General features: G+C 38.5%; 1 protein-coding gene across 1 annotated transcript in view; it reads left to right on the top strand.

Annotated features, from left to right (window-relative positions):
- The window catches only part of LOC125772037 (bifunctional heparan sulfate N-deacetylase/N-sulfotransferase), a 670,071-nt gene that overhangs the window by 427,503 nt on the left and 219,082 nt on the right, over positions 1-23,486 (top strand). The window lies entirely within an intron of this gene.

Genomic DNA, 23,486 nt, shown 5'->3' with positions numbered 1-23,486 from the left:
ACGCGGTACAAGTTTTCATTGAAAAGTTCCAAAAGCCTCCATCTACCCTCCCAAACGTTGGAGGAGGTTGACCGATGTACGAGACGTACGAGTCAGTTGGGTCCATTCCTTCGATCTTCTTTGCCAGAGAGCACCGTTCTATGCACGCGATGCACAAGAAAGCGAGAGTGAGATCGAAAGCGAAAGTAAAGGGGTGGATTGGGGGTGCAAAAGGGGGTGAGTTTGAAGGAATTGGTTTAACTCAAGAGAACTTCGAACAGAGAGATAGAGAGAGATAGAAAGAGAGAGAGGGAGCAATGAAATCGTTACCACCAAACGTAGAAACATAACGTGCCGCAGTATGCGATTAAAAGTGAGAGTAATGAGTAGGACACTTGGGCCCTCGATTCAATCGCTGGTGGGAGATTTGGGGGAGAGCCGTGGTCGCATGCTCCGCGTAGCAGCAGGGTAGAACACAACCCCATCGTCAGCCGATTCACTGGTACGAAATGGTTCCCTTTCCATCGCGGATCGCGATGATCGCGACGTATGATCGCATTAGGTGGAGGATTTCTTCTCAATCCAGCTCTCCGTCTTCTATGGGTTTACGACTCGGCAGCAGCAACCGTACGAGCGTGGCTTTGCATTAAAGCTTCCGTAGCCATCGTAGCGCATACTTCATTCTGGACCCTTGGGCCGCAATAGCAGGATCGATCAAACGTTTTGGGTTTATATCAAAAAAATATCAATTTTACATGTGATCTGTTTTGTGAAGTGGTAGATTTTATATCGTGGTTAGATTAGGAAGAAACAAACAAGAAAAAAAATTGCCTGGTTTTTTATTGTACTAAAAGTTAGTAAAAAAATTGTGTTTATTTCAAATTCTTACATATTTGTGATTCAATCAGTGATGAGTGTTTTGAAAATTGTACTACAATCAAAGTAAATTACATTTTTTTACAACATGGTAAAACAGAAGCTCTGATATTTTTTTTTTTTATAAAACGTTTATTCAGTGTGTTTAGTTAGGTTACTAAAAACATTTTTTTTTTACTTTACTTTATACTACATTGCAAGACGTTTAAATCAATCACAGCATCTTTGTTTCCAATGATGTGGATGACATAATTTGCAAACAGTTTTAAAATCATACTCTTATCTGCCGGTCTAATTCCATGCAGTAGAGGAGTATGCAAGTCCTGGAACTTAATGTCGCGTTTGGAAGGATAGTTGTTATTTGTTGCCCTAAGATGCTCCATGCTGCAGCAACCCTCGGGCATGAAGCGAACTTATGCTCCAAAGTTTCATCCAAAGGGCAATAGGGACATTTTGGAGAGATACTTCGACGCATTTGGAAGAGAACCGTTGCAGTAGCTATTTTGTTGGATATGATGTATACAATAAAAGTGTTTAAAAGGAGTTCTCAAAGTAAATTGGTTATAGAACTTACGATAAAATGTTCCGAATCATAATCCAACAAATAATGATACTACTTTGGCCTTAAAAAACTTATCTCCGAAGCAAAACTGAAAAATGTTCAATATTTATTGGATTTTTCGATAGAATTTGATTTTTGACACTTCATTTACGATTTGTTTTAGAAATAAATATAATTTAGTAATAAATCAAAGTTTCATCTTAACTAATACATCATTATCATTATCAAACTATTACAAACTATTATCAACATTATCAAACTATTACAAATTTCTTCAGATAGCTTTAGTATGCAATTTGATTTCAAAACATTTTTCATGTTAAACGCAAGTGAATACCACGAATAGGGTTTTGCAAAACAATTTCTCTTAGCACCATCTCGAGTGTTTATTTAAATATTTATATTTTGGATGTATTTCATATTGTGTATTCATTTTATTGAAAATACTGACTATGAAAATTTCAAAAAATGAAAAATTTGTTTGAAACCGCTGATTGCAAATTAACCCCGAAAAAATATGGCCTGAACGTTCTAGATAAAACTGATGGAATATGGTTCAATCAAAGTAATATTTATAGCAATAATTAGTAAGGGTTTTATTTTCTTGATATCGATGAAAAATAAACAAGTACAATACAACATATTAAAAAGTATGAAAAATTAAGAAACATAAGTTAAACAAACATAAGCTGATTTTGAATTCAATAAACAAAACATTCTACAATACAAACACTACACATATTGATATTTATTTAAGCAGATACCGAATTTGTAAATTCTTCTTACTTATCAAACTTAAAACATTGATAAAACTTTTCAAGTTTTAATTCACTATATTACTAGGTTTAACGACAAGCTAGATTGTGTCTCCTACTTATCCAACAGACCTACCCAACTTCGATAAATTTATTTGAGAAAATTAATTACTTTTTTGGAGAATAAAGTGTGAAATGTTACTAGATTCTTGAATATATTTAATATATTTAAATATTTCATAATTTAAATAAAGTAAATTCGTACTTAAACAAATATTTGAAAGATGTTTTTTAATGCGAAAGAAATTTCCCTAAAAATGAGTTGACAATGTAAAAATCATAAAAAAATATATAACAATCATTGATTTAACATCCATTACCTACATATATTTCAAATGAAACTAGCGGTAATCGGGTATTATTAAAATATAATTTATTTATTTTTCGTCCATTACGTTTAGCCAAAATCTCGTTCTCGCTATTCGAACCAAACTTTAAGAATGGTCGTCCCTGAAGCATAAAGAAAATAAGATGAGTTCGCCATATTTTCAACAACAACAACAGTTTAAGTAACCTTTACACTAATTTAATCCATTTTTCATCCCAAACCAATCACGTATGATCTCTTCATCGCTCTAACGAAGGCATAATTGATGGTAGCTTAAACGAGCCGACAAAAACGGAAACCATTTGAACGATTTCATGCTGTTCGTTTAATTTTTGCACGCATTAGATTTGCTCACTTACCTTACCGGGTCGGTAGCAAAGTATTAGAAAACAAAACAAAAATAAACGATTCAGGAGAAGAAGAAAATACCATAACCCTCTCCACCACTTTAACCTATGTGGTTGGTTTCGATTCGTTTACCACACACTTTACAAGGTTTCAATTACCAGCGCGTGAACCACCGCACCACTAGAACGCTCATAATTGTGCCCAAAAACCACGAAACCACACCGCCAAATGCCGGCACAGCACGGATTGCCCAAGATGCCCCGCCGGGCAGTTGAATGTTTTCTTCGCAGAATATACAAAGAGAGAGAGAGAGAAGGAGAGAGACAAAACGCATCACAATCTTCACATCACGGCCAAAGGCCATATGTGTGAGAACTTCATTCACGGACGGACACTCTGACCGGACTTCTGATCTGCCGTTTACAATCGTGCATCCTAAAACACCTCTCTAAACGTGGCCACTCCGCCATGGTTTCGCCGCCCCTGCCGCGGTTGGAGCTATTTTATGTGTGTTTATGTCACGCCAGTTTCTTCCGATCAATCAAATTGGGTATTGTAGCGAACAAAAATAAAAGCAAAAAAAGAGCAAACAACCGTAACCGTATCTCGCATGATGCAAAACCGATACAGAAAGCGGAATGCTTCATTCCGGCTTCGGGTAATTATTGTGCCCGGGAAACGTTGCCAGGGACGCATCACGTACCGGTGACATTGGAGGGCCAACGCTGGATTGAGAGTTTTTCAAAATTGATTAGAAACGCGAAACGAACACAAAAGCTTCCCGAACACCAAGACGCGAAACGCGTGCGGGCGAGCGAGGGCCACAGACGAAATCAATCTTTAACAACAACGAAATAAAACCAGACATCGTAACCAACGTCTCCCAAAGAAGGATGCGGTGGAGATTGATTGCCGCGCCAAAATCAACCTTCCCTTAGCCTCAGCCTTTCATGCACCTAGCCTGGCGTGCGATTGATCTTGATCTTGATGAGCTGAGGAATGGTCCAAGGAAATGGCATTCGCTTTTTTTCTCGAACATCAGGCAAGGGCGCGTGCGCTTCAACCCATTGTGGCATGTAACATGGGAATGGGTTAAAATGCAGCTCAAGAATCGACCAATAATTTCAGTCACGAATCTATTGATGCCTTTTTTATGGCGCATCTTATGGCCGGCCTGCGTAGTTTTGTGGCTGCCTTGGGCAGGTTAGTTCGATGCAGCAGCAAAACACTATCGTGCGCTGTAATCGCTCCAGCGACGTTTCGATGTAAACTAGACAATACAATTTAGACTTGGTGGATAGCAAATAAGGCTACTTTAAAAGGAATTCAACATCCAGCGGTACATAATTTGAGTCATTCCCTCTGTTTTGTCCTTTTTAATTAAGACACTAACGTTTGGAGCGTATGAACTGTTTTGAGACCTCCACTTTTATGTATGACCATATTGAGCGTTGATATCTGTTTTGGAATGAATGACACGTGAAATGTCTGAAATGTTTTAAAAATATTTTTTTTCTATCATAATTTAAAATGATTGAATAATGTCAATAATACAATTAAAAATATAAAAATCTTTGAATAATTGAGTAAGCTACCTACTTACGAGATTATTTTATAGTAGCAACATTAGCAGCACATTCATTTTTGGAGGTTAAAGGATAACTACAGTAAAGAATAAGGTCCAATAAAAAGGTTCAAGAATATCTTTAACATATCTACCTAGTCATATTATATCTAGTCATATTCAAATTATGACTTATTTTGCCTATAATATATTGTGTAATCAATATAAATTAAATTGGTCACACATCTGTATTTCTAGATTTAATCGAACAAAACCTTGAGAAAAAATGAAAATTTGCAAAAATATCATTTGAAACATTTATTTATTTTACATGACCACGGCTTATAATAATATAATATATAATAAAAATATGAATATTCAATGTTATTTTAACTCTGGTTGCGGAAATTTTTGAAGTCATTGAGTCCGATTCCGGACAACTCACAAATCACTTGTTATTTTAAAACTTCAACTGACTAGTTTTACTACTGGAGAACTACTTGGAAGCCCAACAGCCGCCATTTCCAACACCCTAATTTTCTATTTCAATTTCCTTTTGCACAGGGCATCAGATTTTTCCAATAGCCAGTTTGAAGTACTTTTTCATTTGAGATTTAATGCGCTCTTGGGTTTTTAGACAGCACTAGTAATTTTTAAAAATTCCAATACTTTTAAGAATGATTGACAAGCAATATAATTTTCTTTGCCTCTGCCTACATTAAGTGTAACCACTTAGAAAAGTGAGCACACGATAGTATTTAAACACTTTTTTTCTATTAATTTCTATCCACATTCATCTTGTCTGCTCACCTGCTTGAACATCTCATCATTTTAATGAGCTTTTAATTGACGTATCATCAAATTCACACATAAACGCCAGTCAACAGCAACCGCGGCAAACCAAAACGAAGATAAATCATCAGCATCGTAAGCCCCACGCCTTCCTTCTTGTGGGGCAAACAATGTGTGGCAACGCACAGTTATGCCCGGTAGCGCGCTCGATGGATTGAGTGAGGGGTTTAAGTTTTTAAAAATAATTAATTGTACAACCAGCACCGATAACGGGCACCGATCGTATCGTAAAACACGGGTGGCCGTGTCGTGCAGTGAAGAAATGCTACTCTTCTTGTTCGTTCTTGCGTTTTGATTGTTTTTTTTTTTCGTAGAGAAAGAGGGTGAATATACGTAGACGAAAGGAGGAGGGAGCTAAACCCAAAACATGTGCCCAAACCCATCGATTAACGTTCCATCACCGTATACGGTATGGTGGCACAACACCTTCATTGTGGCGCTGCAATCGATTTCGGATGGAAGAAAACAAGAACGAAAGATTTGGTGCGTTAGCGACCGCGCACAAGCGACGAACCCTTTTTGTGTGGTGCGCTTTTGTGGTTGTTGTTTGGTTTTTTTTTGTCACGAGATCCGTTTGAAAGATTTGCTCGATTTGGGTCAAGGGCTGTGGGAGGAGTGAAAAATAAAAATAAAACCTGAACACACACACACACACACACACACACACACACACGTACACCAACACAGTGTGCATTAGCAGCGTTACAACGAGGAAGCTCAATCGAAACGCACTTGTGAGCCCTTGCTTGAAACACCGAAACGGATGCAATGCATTCAATGCCCGGGGGCTGGCTGGGACAGTCTGCCTCCATCGAACGCAAGCCACTCGATGAGGTAGATATTGGAGATTTATTTATGTCCCCAGAGGCGATCGTCCCGCGGGCCAGGAACGTGGCACGGGGTCGACCCAAAACCGAAACCTGGGTGTCGCGAGAAGAACATGAAGCGCACTCTAGCACTGCAGCGCTTGCAGCGGAATTTCCCAATCCATGTGAAACTGGCGACTGCGCCAACCACATCTTATTGCGGGTCGGACTGCTGGTCGAATGGTTTCACGAGTGGTGGACACCTGGCAGTCACTCACACGACATCAACCGTGCTCTTACCTTGCACCCGTTATTGAAATGAAAGATGAAACGAACGAAAGGAAAAAGAGCCAATTTCGTAATCAGTTCTCATTTGCTGTGTTTCATTCTTTTTTGTTGTCTTAGTTCCTTCTGCAAAACACCCACCACACTCCCTGCCATATTACATACTCCGCACGATTGGTTTAAAATTCGGCAACTGTGCGAAACTGTCGGCGACGAACGACCGATGATCGCCGTACTTCATCTGGCAACACGATCACAACGCAAGAAAGATCCATTTTCCAACCATGTCTCACCAGCAATGAATGAGTTTGCCAGGGTCATCGGGGTCGGTCACCAACCGGGCTACTTGAATTTTTACGACCTTATACGATGACACTTATACGAATTCATTTTAGCAAAACCATTTAGCACCATCGGTGCAACATATGTGAACGAAATGCAAAAAGCAAAAACAAAAAGCGGTTGAACGTGAATTATCTTCACCGTCCGAAAAGTCGATGCCGTTCCGAATTGGCCTTATTATTAATTTATTTTTTCTCGCACATCTCGTAAGCTTTGTCGTAGAATTGCAAAACACCCCGAATCTCGTAAACGCACCAAAAGCTGTACTAAACGCGTAAGTAGACACCATGGTCGACCGCCAGCGTTACCATTTGATATCTTAATGCCGGTGGAGGTGATATTGCTTTGCATTTAGCTGTCGCTGTCAATCGGTGCAGGTCACAGGTGTCGGGACATAAACCTACTTCGCAGTCATTTTCACCGATGGTTCGTGTTGCTGAAGGTTATAATGCAACGGGTCGGATGGTTTTATTTGGAGCACATTTCAACCCCTCTCCTTTGCGGGGAGAGGTGTGAAAAGTGAATCGAGATTGTGTTCAGGAAGGAGATTTCTTTCTCAGAAGCATAGTCACAGTTTTTTTTTCATTGTTTTCTTTAATTCGAAATTTAGTAAGACATATTGTTTAGCTAAATATTTCAATGCACGAGTATCATTCCTCTAAACATTCGATTTCTTCAAAGACTTCGTTGTGATCTTTCAAAAGCTTCACAGAGCTTCCATAATACCCCTATTCGTTCGTAATAAATCAACCGGTATAGCATATACCTTATTTACTGCACCCTCGTTTAAATGGCTCTTTAAGTTTTTATTGAACTATTAAACCATAACTAGTTGGGTTAGGAATAGAAAAGAATTGAAGAAAAAAAAACGTTTCGCAAAATGATCGTCAGAACTAACCAGATGTCCTTGAAGGTTAACCTTTACCATATTCTCCTTCTCTTTCGTCAATCGATCATAATCAGTCCGGGATTGGATGTGGCGTACAGGGAAACTAATTAAACAGCAAAACTTTATCTCATAAAAATGATGCATCGACTCATTTCCTGTTTGCTACGAATTCACGCTAAAAAACGTAAACCATCAATAATGTTCATGTTTGTAGAGTTCACAGAAGCAAAAAACAACGCTTCTAGCGCAATAATTATTCATTCATAAAATCTACAGCATCATTAAAAAATATTTCTTTTTTCAATCTAAGGTTTCATTTACTGCGGGCTTCGTTACTGACATAATTAAGTTTGCTAGTTTCATGCAAAAGGCGAACCGAGAGAAGAAGAAAAAAACGGAAACACCCTGAGGGACACCATCGCTTACACAACGATCAACAACTGTTTCTAGCTGGCAGACTTTTTCTGTTGTCTGCATAGGATGTAGTTTTCCGCATTTTATTATAAAAACATCCATTTAACAGCAGTGTCCAAGATCATCAGGCCAGTAATGTGATAGGCGTTACAAATATTCCAGAATAGATATAAAGAGCTTTCAGATGTAATCTCTGTCATTAAAAAAGTACCTAATTTTATGCTATCCTACAGTCAGTAAAATATTTATTATATGTTGAAAAAAAATAAAAAAAGTTTTTTTAACTCGCATAATTTCATTGCAAGATATACAATACATTTTTAAAAATTTATAATTTTTACAGTACTTCAAATGCTTTAAGACTTAGATAAACATTTTTAAAATTGTTGTACAAATATGGAGCTATACTTTACCAAACCTAGAAATATTAAAAAATATTTTTAAAAAACCGGTTCCGTTTATTCTCAAAAACTACCCGCCTTATAATTATGCTACGCACTGTGACAAATTGAGATAATTAACATGCACTTTTTGGAGATATTTTACTGCCGTTAAAAATTATAGTTTAATGTTATACTAATTATCTTTTTCATTCACCTTGAATGAGAAATTACGTCCAAACGACAATCGCTTGCCACTAACACGCTCCTGCGACACTGACTGCGCTTCAAATTCGGCCACTTTTTCATCTCAGCTTGCTCCATCTTTCAATCATTACCGGTACGGTTGAACGCAATGGGGTCATCACGATCGCGCTACCTGTCGTCTGTCATCAACGGCTTCTATCCCATTGGAGCGTATTCGTCTGATTGATGATTGTGCAAAAGTGTGTGGTGTATAAAAAAAAAGTAATACAATATCTTTCACTCCATCGTCCTTATCCAGCGCACCACAAAACCCACCATTTGGAATCGTTTGCGACACTAAAGTTTGATGCGGGGGTGGTCACCAAAAAGGTGCGTGCAATGAAAGCAAGCGTAAGACAAAAAATATATATAGCGACAAAACACACCGACCGTGGTACGGGCAGTTCTGGCATTGGTGTCTCGATTGACAGACGGATTAAGTACCCAAGGTCTACCGTACCTTCATGCTAATCTACTGCCCAGCCGTAGGCCAATCAGTGGACTTCTTCAGCTGGAACCGGAGTGGAGATTACGGCGTCGGTTGGAAATGGTTTGTCGATGTTGGCGTGTTTTTGTTTCTGCGTTTCTCACCGGGCAAAAGGAATGTTTCGCTGAACTGTCACATTGTGGTGTACAAAGTGTAATCTCACAAATAATCTTTAGTTATTTTAATACGGAACGCGCATAATCGGTCGTTGCATTTTACTGGATAATAAATTTCCATCTTAAACAAAAACATTCCATAAAAAAGAAATACTTAAAATGAAATAAAATGACATTTGTAAAGGCCTTTCTGTGTGTTGTTTTAATTTTATTATTTTCTTTATTATAACAATTTTTCTATTATGATTGATGGTGTTTAAGTACTTCCTAAGCCTTTTAGTCTTACTAAAGTTACTTAGTAAGAATCACTAAGTTTTTTTTAGTATTTTCAACATCTTTAAAATCTTTTAAAAATAAGTAGAAAGCTGATGATTAAACATGAATTATTTATAGAAAATTTAAGATAAATTTGAACTCATACTGTGAAAACACATTTAATTGCGTCCAGAAGCATATCTATTACTCCCGTCCATAAACCAGAAAACTATAATGCATCGTAAGATTAATAAATTAATTTATCTTTAATATTACAAAACCTTTAAGTACTTTACGACTTAACTTCAATTGAACGTTTAATTACCAATTTTTATATAATTAAACTTGTGGTACACTTCAGCCTTTTGAGGCTGGCAATATGGCTAAATGCCGTAATAATTGAATATAAATGAATAAAGTTAAAGACTTTGAATCATAAGATGAACTATTTGTTTCTTTATAAATATTACAGGTTTACCACCTCAATTTTCAATGTCACTATATTATTTCATTTCGGTAAAGTACTATAGTGAAATTAATTATAGGTTACTCGATAGGAAATAATTTTACACTAGGTGCGAATTTATAGGATTCTTGGGACACAAAAAAATGAACTGGACTTTTACATAGGAATAAACGGCTGCAAACTTAACGGCGCGAAATTTAATGAATAAATAAATTATTCATTTCAAAATTGTGTCAATAGAATATGTACAAAAAAAAACAATTTTACATAACTATTGTAACTATTAATATTTTTCTTTATAGAATGTATTTTGTAAATGTCTTGCCAAGAAAAATCTAACGATTATTAGCTTAATTTACCATATTAAACGATGCAAACAATCATATCCTTTACAGCCATAATTGTTTCACATGACTTTGGATATTCCAGTTGATTGACAAATTTGCGTAACATCTCATCACTATACGGGGGTCATAGTCGAACACAACCACCAAAGCACACTAGAAAATAGGCCACTCAATTACACCGTTATCACAAGTGTTACACCGAACCATCATCAAGGGACAATGCAACGTTACCGACAGGGCTCATTGCCTTATGATAGAAAGCTTCACTCTTCGTTCCGTTGTTGATGTTCGGCCCCAAAAGCACGCAAGCGATTGAAACGATTGGAAATTTGTTGAAGAGTGGAAATATGCTGCAGCTTGCGAAAAATATTACCCACACCGATCGGGACGATCGATCCACTGAATGGTTCGGTGATCGCGTATGCAAATTCTGAACCATTTGAACTACGTGCACAATTAAACGGATTACATAATGCCACGGGGTCCCTGCTGTTGTTTAATTCCCTTTTCGCCAAAGGGCCGACGAATCGGGGTGATCAGGGTGCGCGTTTTTTTTTTCCTCTCTAACCTACTGAGCAACGACACAAAACCGCTGCAGACACAACACGTGTTGGGTTTTTTGTTGTTTTTTTCCTTGACTCCGTTGCAAACTTCATGGAGTTTGATGTCCCTTCGGTTTAGCTGCATGTTGGTACGATCCGTGCAATTTCTAGTAGGATCGCCAGAAGAAGAAAAAAAACACACAAAACACAACCATGCGCTAAAGATGAAAAAGACAAAGAGAACAAACAGCTAACCAATCCTTCAATCGCATCGTCTCCTGTGAACCAGCTGACTGTTTTCGTACCGTAATGAAGGTACCGTGTAGGGCCGGTGCAAAATCAATAACGTCTGCTGCTGGTGCTGCTACGATCCGGTATGAACCGTGCAAAAGGTTAACGCCGTGACGTCGCGAACCCGTTCAAAACCCGATACCGATCTGATGCCGGTGTCGGTGCTGTTTTGTCCCACTCCGGTGCGAAACGCTGGATGATTCGTAGGTTCCCAGATCAACGCCTCAGCCACTTCTTCGAGCTTACCGCGGATACCGTGGATACGGCCTCTAACCTCTCGGTGCTCGATGCCTGCTGCTGCTTAGGCCTACAAATGAATGATCGCTTTCGACGATAGTTAATGTATCGGCACTATTAACATTGCAACCTTCCCACCCGCCATTGCAGAGCCTCAACATTAATCGTCCGACCGACACCGGTTGACCCCCGGGGGGCTAAGGGTACGTTTAGTGTAGCTGACGCTGGACTCGAATGGCTATTCTATATCATCGCACGTTATTCATTACCACTATATGTTTGGTAATGAGTTGAGAATAATTTTCAAGTCATCGTTTCCTTTTTTAAGTGTGTTTTATTTATTTTATTATCTTGCATTTGGTTTTTGGCTGTTTCCTTATTATTGCTTAACTTCCAAAAAATTTAATCGCATTTGTTTCAAAGTATTCGAGAAGCGTGGGGAAAAAAGCGGAATGCATCTACACCGATTTGAAATTGTCCTTCGATAGTTTATTTTTAGACATGCTATAAATAATGCTCGACAGGTAAGACCTTCCTAAAGCAATAATATTATAGCTGTGTTACTATCTTGTAAATCACACTTATGTAGGATTCGACTAGGCTAGGATTCGAGCACTTGGATCAGATGAATTCATCAGTAACTCTGGAATTTCTCAACCAAGTAATCTAGATATTTCTATGTTTTATTGGAGGTCATCGATAGTCCTTAATATTATCCTATGTTTGTTACTATACCTAATATACGCTAATAACTTGAACATTTTCCTTCTAGCGGGTAGCGTTGTGTTACAGGGTTACTGTTATTATCTAGACATCTTTTTCCATAAATCTTCATTATTCTTGCAACATAATTGGAATAGCGATTAACGAGTTCCACTGACTGAGAAAATCACTTTTCCATGTATTCATGTAGATATAATAAGTACAACAACTAGGAAATTAAATGTATTCTTTGCTTGTATAGTCCATCAAAAGTAAGAGTATTCAAATCGAAATTGGATCGAAAAAGTTCAAGAATTATATCGAATTGAGCTTCAGGATCTTCAGATTACCTGACAGCTTTGTGAATTCAAACCACACGATATGTTTATTGTTAAACTAAAAACTCAGAGTGGACAAGATATTTTATTAGAAATTACACATTATTAGAACGGCGATATTTGGCGACTTTCTCAATCCAGACCAGCATTACCACTAACACCGTTCGACAGATTATGGTTGGCAAAACTTACAACTTCCATTTATGGTTTTGTAAACTTCCGGATGCAAAAATAGCCTTGTAGTCACCTTCCGTAAATTGGCGATGCGTTTGGACGAACATCAGCAACCAACAACTGTCGTCCGTCCAGTAAACTACAATCTATCTGCTAGTCAACAACAAAATCGCTTACGGACTGCTAATGCTGAGGATGCATCGAGTGTCTTCGGCATGCTCAGTATGCTCCCAGGTAGATACCCTGGAGCACAAATTCGCCAAGTGTCCTTGGGTATCTTATCCATGGAGCATACTGTTGCAAAAAATAGCAGACATCGTTCCGGAAAATTTCCTAAACTGCCTTTCCCCTTTTGCCTTACCTTTCCTACCTATCTTAAGTAACATTTGTTCAAGTAAAAGGATTCTCATCCTATGTTTGTTTACAAATTATGCCATCGACATTGTTGAAAACAACAATGCTGTGATTAATATAACGATCCTTCAATGTTCTTTGTAAACTCTGTGCGTTTCTCTGTGCGTGACAATGGTTTCCAATCATTGTTGAAACTAGTATGTAAGATGTTTATAATGAACACTTTTATAAAAAAGGCTATTAATTCTATTTAAAAAAAAATAAAAATGAAAAAATATTGATAATTTAGTTTACTTCGTCGACAACGTGACATCAAATTTATATACCAAATAGACATAGACTGAAATTTCATTCCTATATTTGTTTAACTCAATAATCTGAAGCAGGTTTTGATGATTGAAAGTAAAATTCACATTTGATGCATTACAACCAGCTGATTGCAGCAACGTTTCGAATAAAACGAATCCTTAAGAAGTAAGTTCTGCTCACATTCGGCCCTGACATGCTGTTTATTAGGTGTACTGGATTTTTACCGCATGTCAGTGGGTCATCTGGTTTGTGGCGTTCGCGTCTACCGATTGAAATGGCATCTTGTCCAATCAGTAGACGATCGATCGCAAAACCGACATTAAAGTGGCCATGTATATGTGTGGACCCGGGTGCTTTTTCTCCCTTGCTGCCGTTTCAGGCTAACTATTTCTTTCGCGCACCACAACCATAATACCTAGGCCAACAGACCCGTCCGTCGATGGAGAAATGGTACTCATAAACATTGTCACCAAATCCGCCAAAGCTCGAAACGATCCGCAAACCGCACTCACACGCATGACCCGATCGAACGATTGCAACATTCTGCTCTATAAAGCCATACCTGCTCCAGCCGTGCTCTTTCTCTTCCTAGACGTGCCGCTTAATCTGGCAGCGCGGTGAAACAAACCTGTTATCCGATTTGACGGACGTTCAGCACAACCGATGGCTGTGCATTAGGAACGAACTGCAGGAGAACGCTTGTTAGCCGGGCCAACGCGAACCTCGGCTGCATGTTTACAGTCTGCCGGCGTGCATCTGTTGGGAGAGCATGTCAACCCCATCCGTTTCGGGCAAAGGAGAAACTTGGGTGCCTAAGATTATTAAACTGTACCGATGCCCGGTTACTCTGGCCGACCGTTCGCTTGCAATTATCAAATGGGTAATGCCATAATTTTATGTAATCATAAAACGTATCGCTCCTGTCAATTAACAAACCGATTTTAGTCATTTCTAACGAGATCACAGGCCACAAATTGTGCTGGTCACCGCTGTTATTAGGCAGGTTTGGTGTTTTCACACCACACGAAAAATATTATCGCAATTATTTATTCTTACTGTTATCTACAAAATTCATGAACATATTCTTCAATAAAGTTGTTCTTTTATCGATTTTACTGATATGATTTTGTTTTATAAAATAAGAGCTGGTAAACTAAAAAAATACGATAATGTAAATTTTATTTAATTCACATTACTATTTACATTTATTAATTACAGTAATAAAAGGAATGTAAATAAAAAAATATATTTTATTATTAAAAAAAACTTTTACTTGAATCGTATTCCAAGAATTAATTTAATTTTATAATTAATTATAATGAGCCTCAATTTTATAACTATTTTCAATGATGTTGATTCAATAACTATTTTTGTTTGCCAAGAATTAATTATAGCAGGGACGGCGCGCTGGTGTATGTGATAAACGGCACCGGTCCACACGACAGGATTGGGTGTAAAATCCCTTGCGGACCGTCCCCATGTAGCAAGGACTGACTATCTACCGTCACCCCGTAGCAAGGACTGACTATGCTTCTTCAGAAGCAAAAAAAAAACAATTAATTATAGCTTTAAAAAATCAAAAAAAGGAATCATTTCATGAAATATTTAATTTGAAATACTTTAAATACTTAAGGAAATCAATACGGCCAGGTCGTTCTACATGCATTAAAACAATATTGAAGGATGAACTGAAACGGAATGCACTACATAAGTTATTTGGACACGTCATCTAGAGCATTTAATGAACTCAAAAACATTACTAGACAAACGAATAAACGTTTACAATCAGAATGACGTGAAAGGATTACGGCTTTCTCGAGATTCGATAAAAATTCTAAACATTCAATGTAAGTATTAAGTGAAACGTTCTCACATTATTAAAAAATTCTCAAAACACTTCATCTTCAATAAAAACCTCCATTCTTTAATTATGTATTTATTACATTCTGGAGTCACTTAAATAGCTGTAACTTCAAAGAACAAAATTTACTAAGCTACTAGTTACTAATAGAGTTACTCAAGGTACTCCATTGAACTAAACTGTAGAGCTGTGCTTAGCTACCTACAACTATTAATATGCATCTTTCAACACCCAATATCCAGTACAATCGTTCACGATTTATTCTCAACATTAGCTCATAACACAACGATCAATCAATCACAATCATCCCGTTGCGGATCGTCTGCCACACATTCGCTAGTGTCCCATCAATGTATCTTCCCTTCATACAATGTACCTTATCACCAAAGTCTATTGATTGCGAATTCTTTGGACAGCTCCGAACAGCCGTCTTCATGGCCATGTCCGTATAAGATATAGATATCAAACCGTTTGCAAGTGTCTCTTAATCACTTTCCGAGCTTCTTGTCACCATGCCCGGGTAAGTGAGCCGTGATCAAGCTTCACGTGCGGCTTCCCTAGCTCTTCATTCGAACATTATGGTACGTTTTTTTTCCTTCTGCTCAACGGGTTGACATTTTGCTTGACAAACGCTTGACGACCACGGACGAACATCGCGTACCACGCGACACCGTCCGAGCTTGTCAACGCTTGGTGCGATTGCTGTCGTAACTTATGCCGGTGAAATGCCGTCTCGACTGCAACTGCAACTCAACTACAAAGTTGCACCAACCGTGTGGGTTCGAGTGCACAAGTTACTGCAAACGATGGCTAAGTTTCATATGAATATTATGAGATTAGAAAGCATTGTTTAATATTCACAGCGGGAAAAGAAGATTTTCTCAGGAAATTGAAAATAAAACCAATTTGAATGAATGTGCTGTCGCGTAATATATCACTGACTGACAACATTATTTAATGCTCACATTCTAAAATATGCAAACATGCGAAACGCACTCATTTCATACTAATTGTTGCGCCGAGAATTATGCATTGAATGCGAAATAAATTAGTATTGTAAAAAAAATCATTAATGATTTAAATTGTTCATAATCTTTTCAAAAAAAAAACTTGCACGAGATCATCAAAATATTCATCTTAGCGTAAAATCGCCCTGCTCGCGTGCAAATCTATTTAAATGACCTTCATTGTAACGCTCGCTTGATCAACACCTCATACGCATATACACCTCGAAAAAATTGTGCCCCAACACTATTGTCCCAAATCTGTCCCTCAAAATCGTCATTCGTTACTGCAGCTTCACGCGTCCTTGTCCCGCACAACGCTCGCGCTGCTCGGAAACAAAAGCAAATCGCACACGCTGTGAACCGTTTTGCACATGGTGACCCCATTGTTTAGGCGAACCAACAATTAGCTTTTGCCAAACCTTTTATGCAATCCCACCAGAGGAAGCCAACGACGCGACGAAAACAACAAAAAAAGGGTTTTTGTACGATTGTCACAGGTGCAGCAACTGACTGTACATGGCTGCACCGTTTGCTGGCCCTGTATGGCGCCCACCACAGGGAATGGGAGAACAGCAAGAGAAGTAAATTACCCTACACCAAACCCGATTGATCCTTTCCGTGCAGCACGAACCCCTTTGTGCCGTGCAGTGTGCCCGACCGCTTCGGGTGACCTATGCGAACGGTATTGCTCGACCGATCCACTACAAATTGCTATGATCGAAACATTTACGTGTAACTTCATCTCATTGACCCTTGGCTTTGTCTGGTCTGGCTAGCCGTATCCCCGGTGCCGGTGTCGAGTAATATCAGACAACCCAAGCGCAGAGTGTTCATTTTCTTTATCTGCATATAAAATGGTATACGATGCTAAAAGAATTAATTGCATTTGACCATTTAAAAAAAAACATGAAGCTGCATGCTCAATTGCTTAAAATATTAAATCGTTATTCCCAGTCCAATGTTTTGCGTGTGTACAGGGAGATAATTAAATTCCATTATATCACCACTGAACGGCGTTTATTATTTTTCAGCAATATAAATCAACCAACAGAGCGGTTAAGCTTAATTTATGAACCAACCAAAACCGAGGGTAAAGCATTCTGGCAGTAATTACTTAGCTTAAGCATAATACTTTGACGATTTTATTTAAATGCTTCGCCACTTTTAAACCCATTTTAAGTTTTGCTCACCACAAACCGCCATCTCAAAATCGTCCACAGCACATACTCGTACGAGGCAAATGACTTACCACGGTCCGAGCAAATCTTTAGCACTGCTTAAAATGAGTGTATCTCGTGCCAGTAGTACAGAATGCCTTCTTTTCCATTTTTTCCCTTCCCTCACTCTCTCTCTATCTCTCTCTCTCTTTTTCTCTCCCTTATGTAGTACCTTTTCTCCAACCAAAAGCCAACGCTTTTCCGCGAAACCTAGCGGGCATATGGAGTCTTCGCGCTTCGGTTGCATGTGCAAGCCTTTCCGTGACACACTGCCTGCAAGATTTATGGCATTTCGAAATTATGCACTAACATACTCACACACACACACATCATGGCCCGATGTCCACCAGATTGGGGAGACATTTGCATCTAGAGGTAGCTACGGTAGACGACGGCGACACACTCATTCATTCTGCTGAACTATTTGTCCTCGAGTGTTGCGTTTTGCGGATCCCGAACGAAGCCAGTACTTATTAACACGCACAAACACACACGTGGTAGCAGCTTACCACGCGTTTAGATGTGAATTATAATTTACTAAATGCTGCCCATCCTAAGCTGTGTGTAAGGTCACCAAACTAACCCTTTTGTCTTTGTCTGATGAAATGTACGGAAAGCTAAAAACCGATCCAAGCGCATAACAAAAGACTTCATTCGGCATTTGCACATTTGTAAGCGATGAACCCGATTTTTTTACTTGCAATTTGTTTTTACTAGTTTTTAAGTCGTATTAAAGCCGATTTAAACATGAAAAGCGTTGTGCTATTACATTGTTTTTTTTCTTCTTTTTTATTGTTCTAGTTTAAGGGTTCTTCCAAAATACAGATTGCAATAAATCAAATTTTATTCATAAAAGAGAATGTTCATTTTATAAAACTGTAAATAGAAAATTCAATTTAAAAAAAAGGAATAAACTCGCTATTTCGTTTTACAAATGAACAATTGAGTTTAACTCCCACTTAAAATACCATACAACTTTTTTTTACAAACCAACCGCTCACACATACAATCGTAAAAATGCATCTATTTGCCATCTGTCTATAGGAATTAGCATCGATTCCAAACAAATTTTCCTCCCACTTCGAATGTCATTCATTCATTTGAACGATGGTGATGATTCATCGGTAAGCGATGCTGCTCGTAAAGTAATGTCGCATCCATCACCACAGTTGTCGTGTCACGTCTCCCTTGATGGTATAAAATAATTGATCACCTATCGGAATTGAGTGAATCCAGAGGACGGGAGAAGTCGTCCGGTAATGTACCGTGTACCTGTGCACCGGTAAATGGTGGTTATTTATTTTGACCCACCACCAACTATCGCCACCTTCCACGTTCAAGGCTTTGGTTGACATAATTACCCTTTTGCTTGAGAACGATCCACACGGCGGACGGACGACCAAGACCGTAATTTCGTGCCTTTACATCAAGAACCTGCGATCGCGAGTTTTGTCCAACCGCAATCAGAAAGTCGATGCATTGATCGCGCTCTGTGTTATGCTGATCTTAAGACGCGCCAGCACTCGAAATAATCATAATCGTGACTGCATTACGAGCTTTTGATTATTAATCACCAGCGCCGGCATTGGCGAACGAAGCTGTGAGAATTCGGGTAAAGGTACACGACCAGGCACTAAGGCATTTGCGGGTTTGTCTTTTTTTTTCTTCTTAAGCAGCAGTCCGAACAGGGAATCTCTACCGTCAATCCGTTCGGGTTTAGTGTAATCCACACGCCCATTCGACGGTTCGGTTGGGTCAAGTGTTGGAAATGAAAAGTTTCCGCACCGGCACATGGCACATACCGCGAGCTATCCCTGCGGGCATTACGCCGGAAACCGGAGGATATTATGCAATGTGCTGTGCTTTCCAGCGATGTCGAATGACAACTGGCTGCAGCCCCGGTGCAAAGGTACCCCCCGAGCGGTCGAGCAGGCTTGAGCGTATCCTTGAACTAACGAGCGGTGATCGTGAATTATTCGATGCAATTTTATTGCATCCCGAGCACCACACGCGCCCGCTTTTGACAAGGTTACTTATCAATAGGTGCCGCTCGCGAAAACAGCGACGTGTCAAAACACTGTATAATTATTTCGCTCGGAAACCCGGTGGCTCGGTGGCTACCATTGCGATCGTATAATTTACCCACGGAAGGATGGAAATAGAAAATTGACATTTTGTTGCGAAAAGCTGTGCAAAAGCCACACACCGTCTTGCTACGTGGCGCTATTAAATTGTTATAATTGCATCATCGACTTTTCGAACTGTACGATATGTTTGCCGAGTTTTGTTTCAAACTCGTTAAATGTTACGGGTCATGGGGGTTTTTAAAAGCTTAACTGGTAATATCGGTGCTATTGCCATTGGATTCTATTCGAAGATCAACTAGAATGTGCCGGGTGGTTATAGAATCCTTCACATTACCACATAATTTCTTAGTGAACTCGATTAATTGAGTTGTCGAATGGCACCGTACGTGCTAGTACTTGTCAAACGACTTTTAATTCTAAACTGATTTCTCTTTGGTAATCATTTTGGATTACCGTGATTAACAAATCTATGATTAGGTGATCATTAATTTGACTTGCATATTGCTTCATAAATCTACAACCGGGAATATTGAAGCCCCGTATATTCTAAATTTCTTCCTCACTTTCGCTGGACAGACTTTTAAGAGCTGGGAAACTGATACGTACAGAATTAGGAACTACTAAACACTGTACTAGCGATTTAGGTACACAAATGATGGAGTCTTTATAACGCACTCGGATTTGAGAATGATTTTAGTATGGATGGATTATTAATTCAAATTAGAAATAGTTTTAGACAGCTCTTTTGACGATTCATCCTGTTTAGGTTGCTATTTATTTCAACACTCTTTCCATGATTGTCACCTCATTATCTTCCCAGGTCCAGATGTCTTGGTTTTAAGTTTTTTTTATATTTGTTATGTAGACAATACTTGCCGGATAACTTCAATTCAATAAAAAGAATAAAAAAATAAAAAATAAACAATACATTAATTAATAAAATCAAATAAGTAATAAAACAATTTCCTTTAAAATAACTCAAAAATTTTGTTTTTTTTTTACTTTTTCATTATAACACCTTTACCAGATTAAGAGCTGGTGTGTTTATGATTCGATTATGAGATTTTGAATGTCAACAAAAAAGTTCTAGTATCAATACGGCTAGGCTGAATAAAAAAAAGTTGTTCTTGCTTCATTTAGAACAAGATCCAGAGAAAGAGCTGTAAGAACCTATCCAGAATCAAGAAATAATTGATTGCCAGTTAAACTCGAAATCCCCTGTTATTTAATACTTTTATAATTATAATTTTATTATAATTATATTATATTTATTAATACATTAGTATAATTTATTAATTATATTACAATTTTCAATTTTATAATTTTAATACTTATTTCTACCAAGTAGCCGGATAGTCAGTCCTTGCTACGGAAGGACGGTCCGGATTGGATTTGATCCCCGTTCCTGTCATGTGAATGAATTATTATTAAACAAACACATAACCAAAAGGCATTAAATTTTTCTTCCTAAACTTCCATGCTCCCAAAACCGTAAAAACACATCACACGCATCATGTATTTAGTTAAAATAACTTTTTTCAAACTCTCACACTAGCCACGGGAAAACTTCGTCTCATGGCAACTTTAAATCAAAGCCACCGGTTTAGTTTCGTTTGTGGTCTTGGGCAACCCGCCGATCAATTCACCGATCAATCTCGAAGTTCGATCGGACCTAACATTGACAGTCGTGACGGTATGCGCCAGTTTATACCACTGTCCCATTAGATTGGATGGGAATGAACCACCAAAAACTGCACTCACTCTTTCTATCTCCTTTACGCTCGTGCAAGTCTTGCGATCGTCTAATCGTCCCTATCGGCTTCTAATATTTATAACTACAAATGTACACACGTACAAAACAAACAAACACAACTGCCGTGCTGGGCAGCGTAAGAATGAAGTCATTTAGCGTTGAGCGAAGGGTCTGTCTGTAGTGGAACAAAATTTATCGATTTATTCATACCAAGCGACGAACCGAGCTTTCCCACTTGTTACTACTGCTCGACGGCTCGGGTTTGTCGTAACCGATGCTGCATCATTTGCATCTCGTCGCGCGACTAACGACACCGTTCTGTTCAGGTGCATAGGAAACAATCGAACCATTGCCGATGGTCGCCGTCCTTAAGTGAGCGATCGGAATGAAATATGGGCAAGAATAATCGAAACATAAATTAGCATTAAAGAGTAGAGTTCATTAGCGTGCAGGCTACAGGCGAGATACAGTAGTTCGTTTTTGTCTATTTTGTTTGTGGAAAGAAGTTTGGCTCGTAATGGTTTCTTCGGTTGGATGATTAAATCATACAAATAATGTTTTCATTTTCTACTAGATTTGTTTACTGCTTCGTTATATGAAACTATTTTTATGCCAGCTGGCTAAAAAAAATAAAATTGGCTAAATATTCGGATCGTTATTTGTGCTTCAAAAAAAGGCTACCCGATTCTCTCGATGTTTTCCTGTTCGCGCATAAACTCCTATTACGATGCAAACGATGCCTTGCGTCGAAAAATTCCCTTGCGGCATCGACACTTCAGCCAGCATATGCCAGCGTCTTTAGAACGTTGTCCAGTTGATTGATGTTTATTATGAGATCGAGGGTTTTTTTTTCTTTCTCGCTTCTTCTTCTTCTACTGGTACTACCTTTTTTTGCATTACGGCATTACGGTCCGAATTCGATCGGTCACGTTTCCCACCGCACGCATCCTCGTGCGCCCCAAGGAATGCCTCATTACGCAATGGACGCGCGCGCAACGTTAACAAGGTCCCTTTGCGCAAGACGCGCAAACAAAATAAATATTAGATCGCATCGGACGCAGTGGGAAAAACGAGGAGTGACAAAAAAAATCAACGACAGCATAACGACACCGGCCTAACCAATTCTGTAATCATCTGTTAAGGTGGTACAGACAGTGTGCGAACAGTTCGCTCTGCCGCAGAATGTAGGTCCCTCGATGGGTCTTGGCTCTCGATGCCCGTGAACGACTAACCTTGGCCGGATACGTACCTTTGCGGAATGATGCTCTTGAATGCCTTGATTAGATATAATGCGGGGAACTGCTTGTTGTTGTTTTTTAGTTGGAACTTCTTTTAGCACCACTTGAAATTATATTAAATTACTTTACTAGGTGCTTTTAGAATTATTTATTTTTAAATGTTTTTCATTTATTATCTAAAGATTTATAGCTATTCTTGTTTTGCATTTCGCTACGCCAAGCGCTATCAACAAGTTATCACTTCATCAACGCCTGTGCAAGCATCTTCACATCATCATAAAACACCTGACACTTGATACAGCACAACCCTCCCAAAAGCGCACGATGCACATTGCAGCTCGACAATCGACCGTATAAAGCGCCTAATTACTTCGTTGCCAACGTTAAATTCATCTGCACACCAGCGTTGCACCATACCAGTGCAACAAACTTCACCAATGCACCTACAATAGTCAGTAAAGAGTAAAAAAAAACACACCATACGATCGATGCCGATGGGATCGAATGCAAAAGGGCACATCGTATGAAAATCGTGACTCATGTTTACTTGCCGGTAGAAATATGATGATCTGGGAGTGAGTTTATGCTTTTCATTATAGGCGCAATATCGTGTTACGGTGGTAAATTGCATCGGTAAAACTAAGCAGAGGCAATTACATGTTGGAGGTAATTAAATGCAAAGAAAAATATAAATATTTTTTTTTTTGGGAATAACAAATCGTTTACAAAAAACACATTTCATGCAAAATACAAGATAAGTAAAACAAACTTTTAACCAAAAGTAAAAAATTAAAATCAATTATCATAATATAGAAACGCATTTTTATGAAAAAAAACATCTTACATACTAGTTTAGAATGGAGTTTCAAAATGAAGTTTAATTTCCCAATGAATGGGAAACATGAAAATATGACGTACAGGGTTTACAACATTTAACATTTAAGGATTATTACATCAATCAGAGCATTGTGATTTGGTAAAATACAAATTAAAACTATCGTTTATGTTAAACTATTTTA

Source organism: Anopheles funestus, chromosome 3RL (assembly GCF_943734845.2).
Source record: "Anopheles funestus chromosome 3RL, idAnoFuneDA-416_04, whole genome shotgun sequence".
Classification (NCBI taxonomy): Eukaryota; Metazoa; Arthropoda; class Insecta; order Diptera; family Culicidae; genus Anopheles; species Anopheles funestus.
The sequence above is the reverse complement of the archived record's forward strand: the minus strand, read 5'-3'. Positions and strand labels throughout refer to the sequence as shown.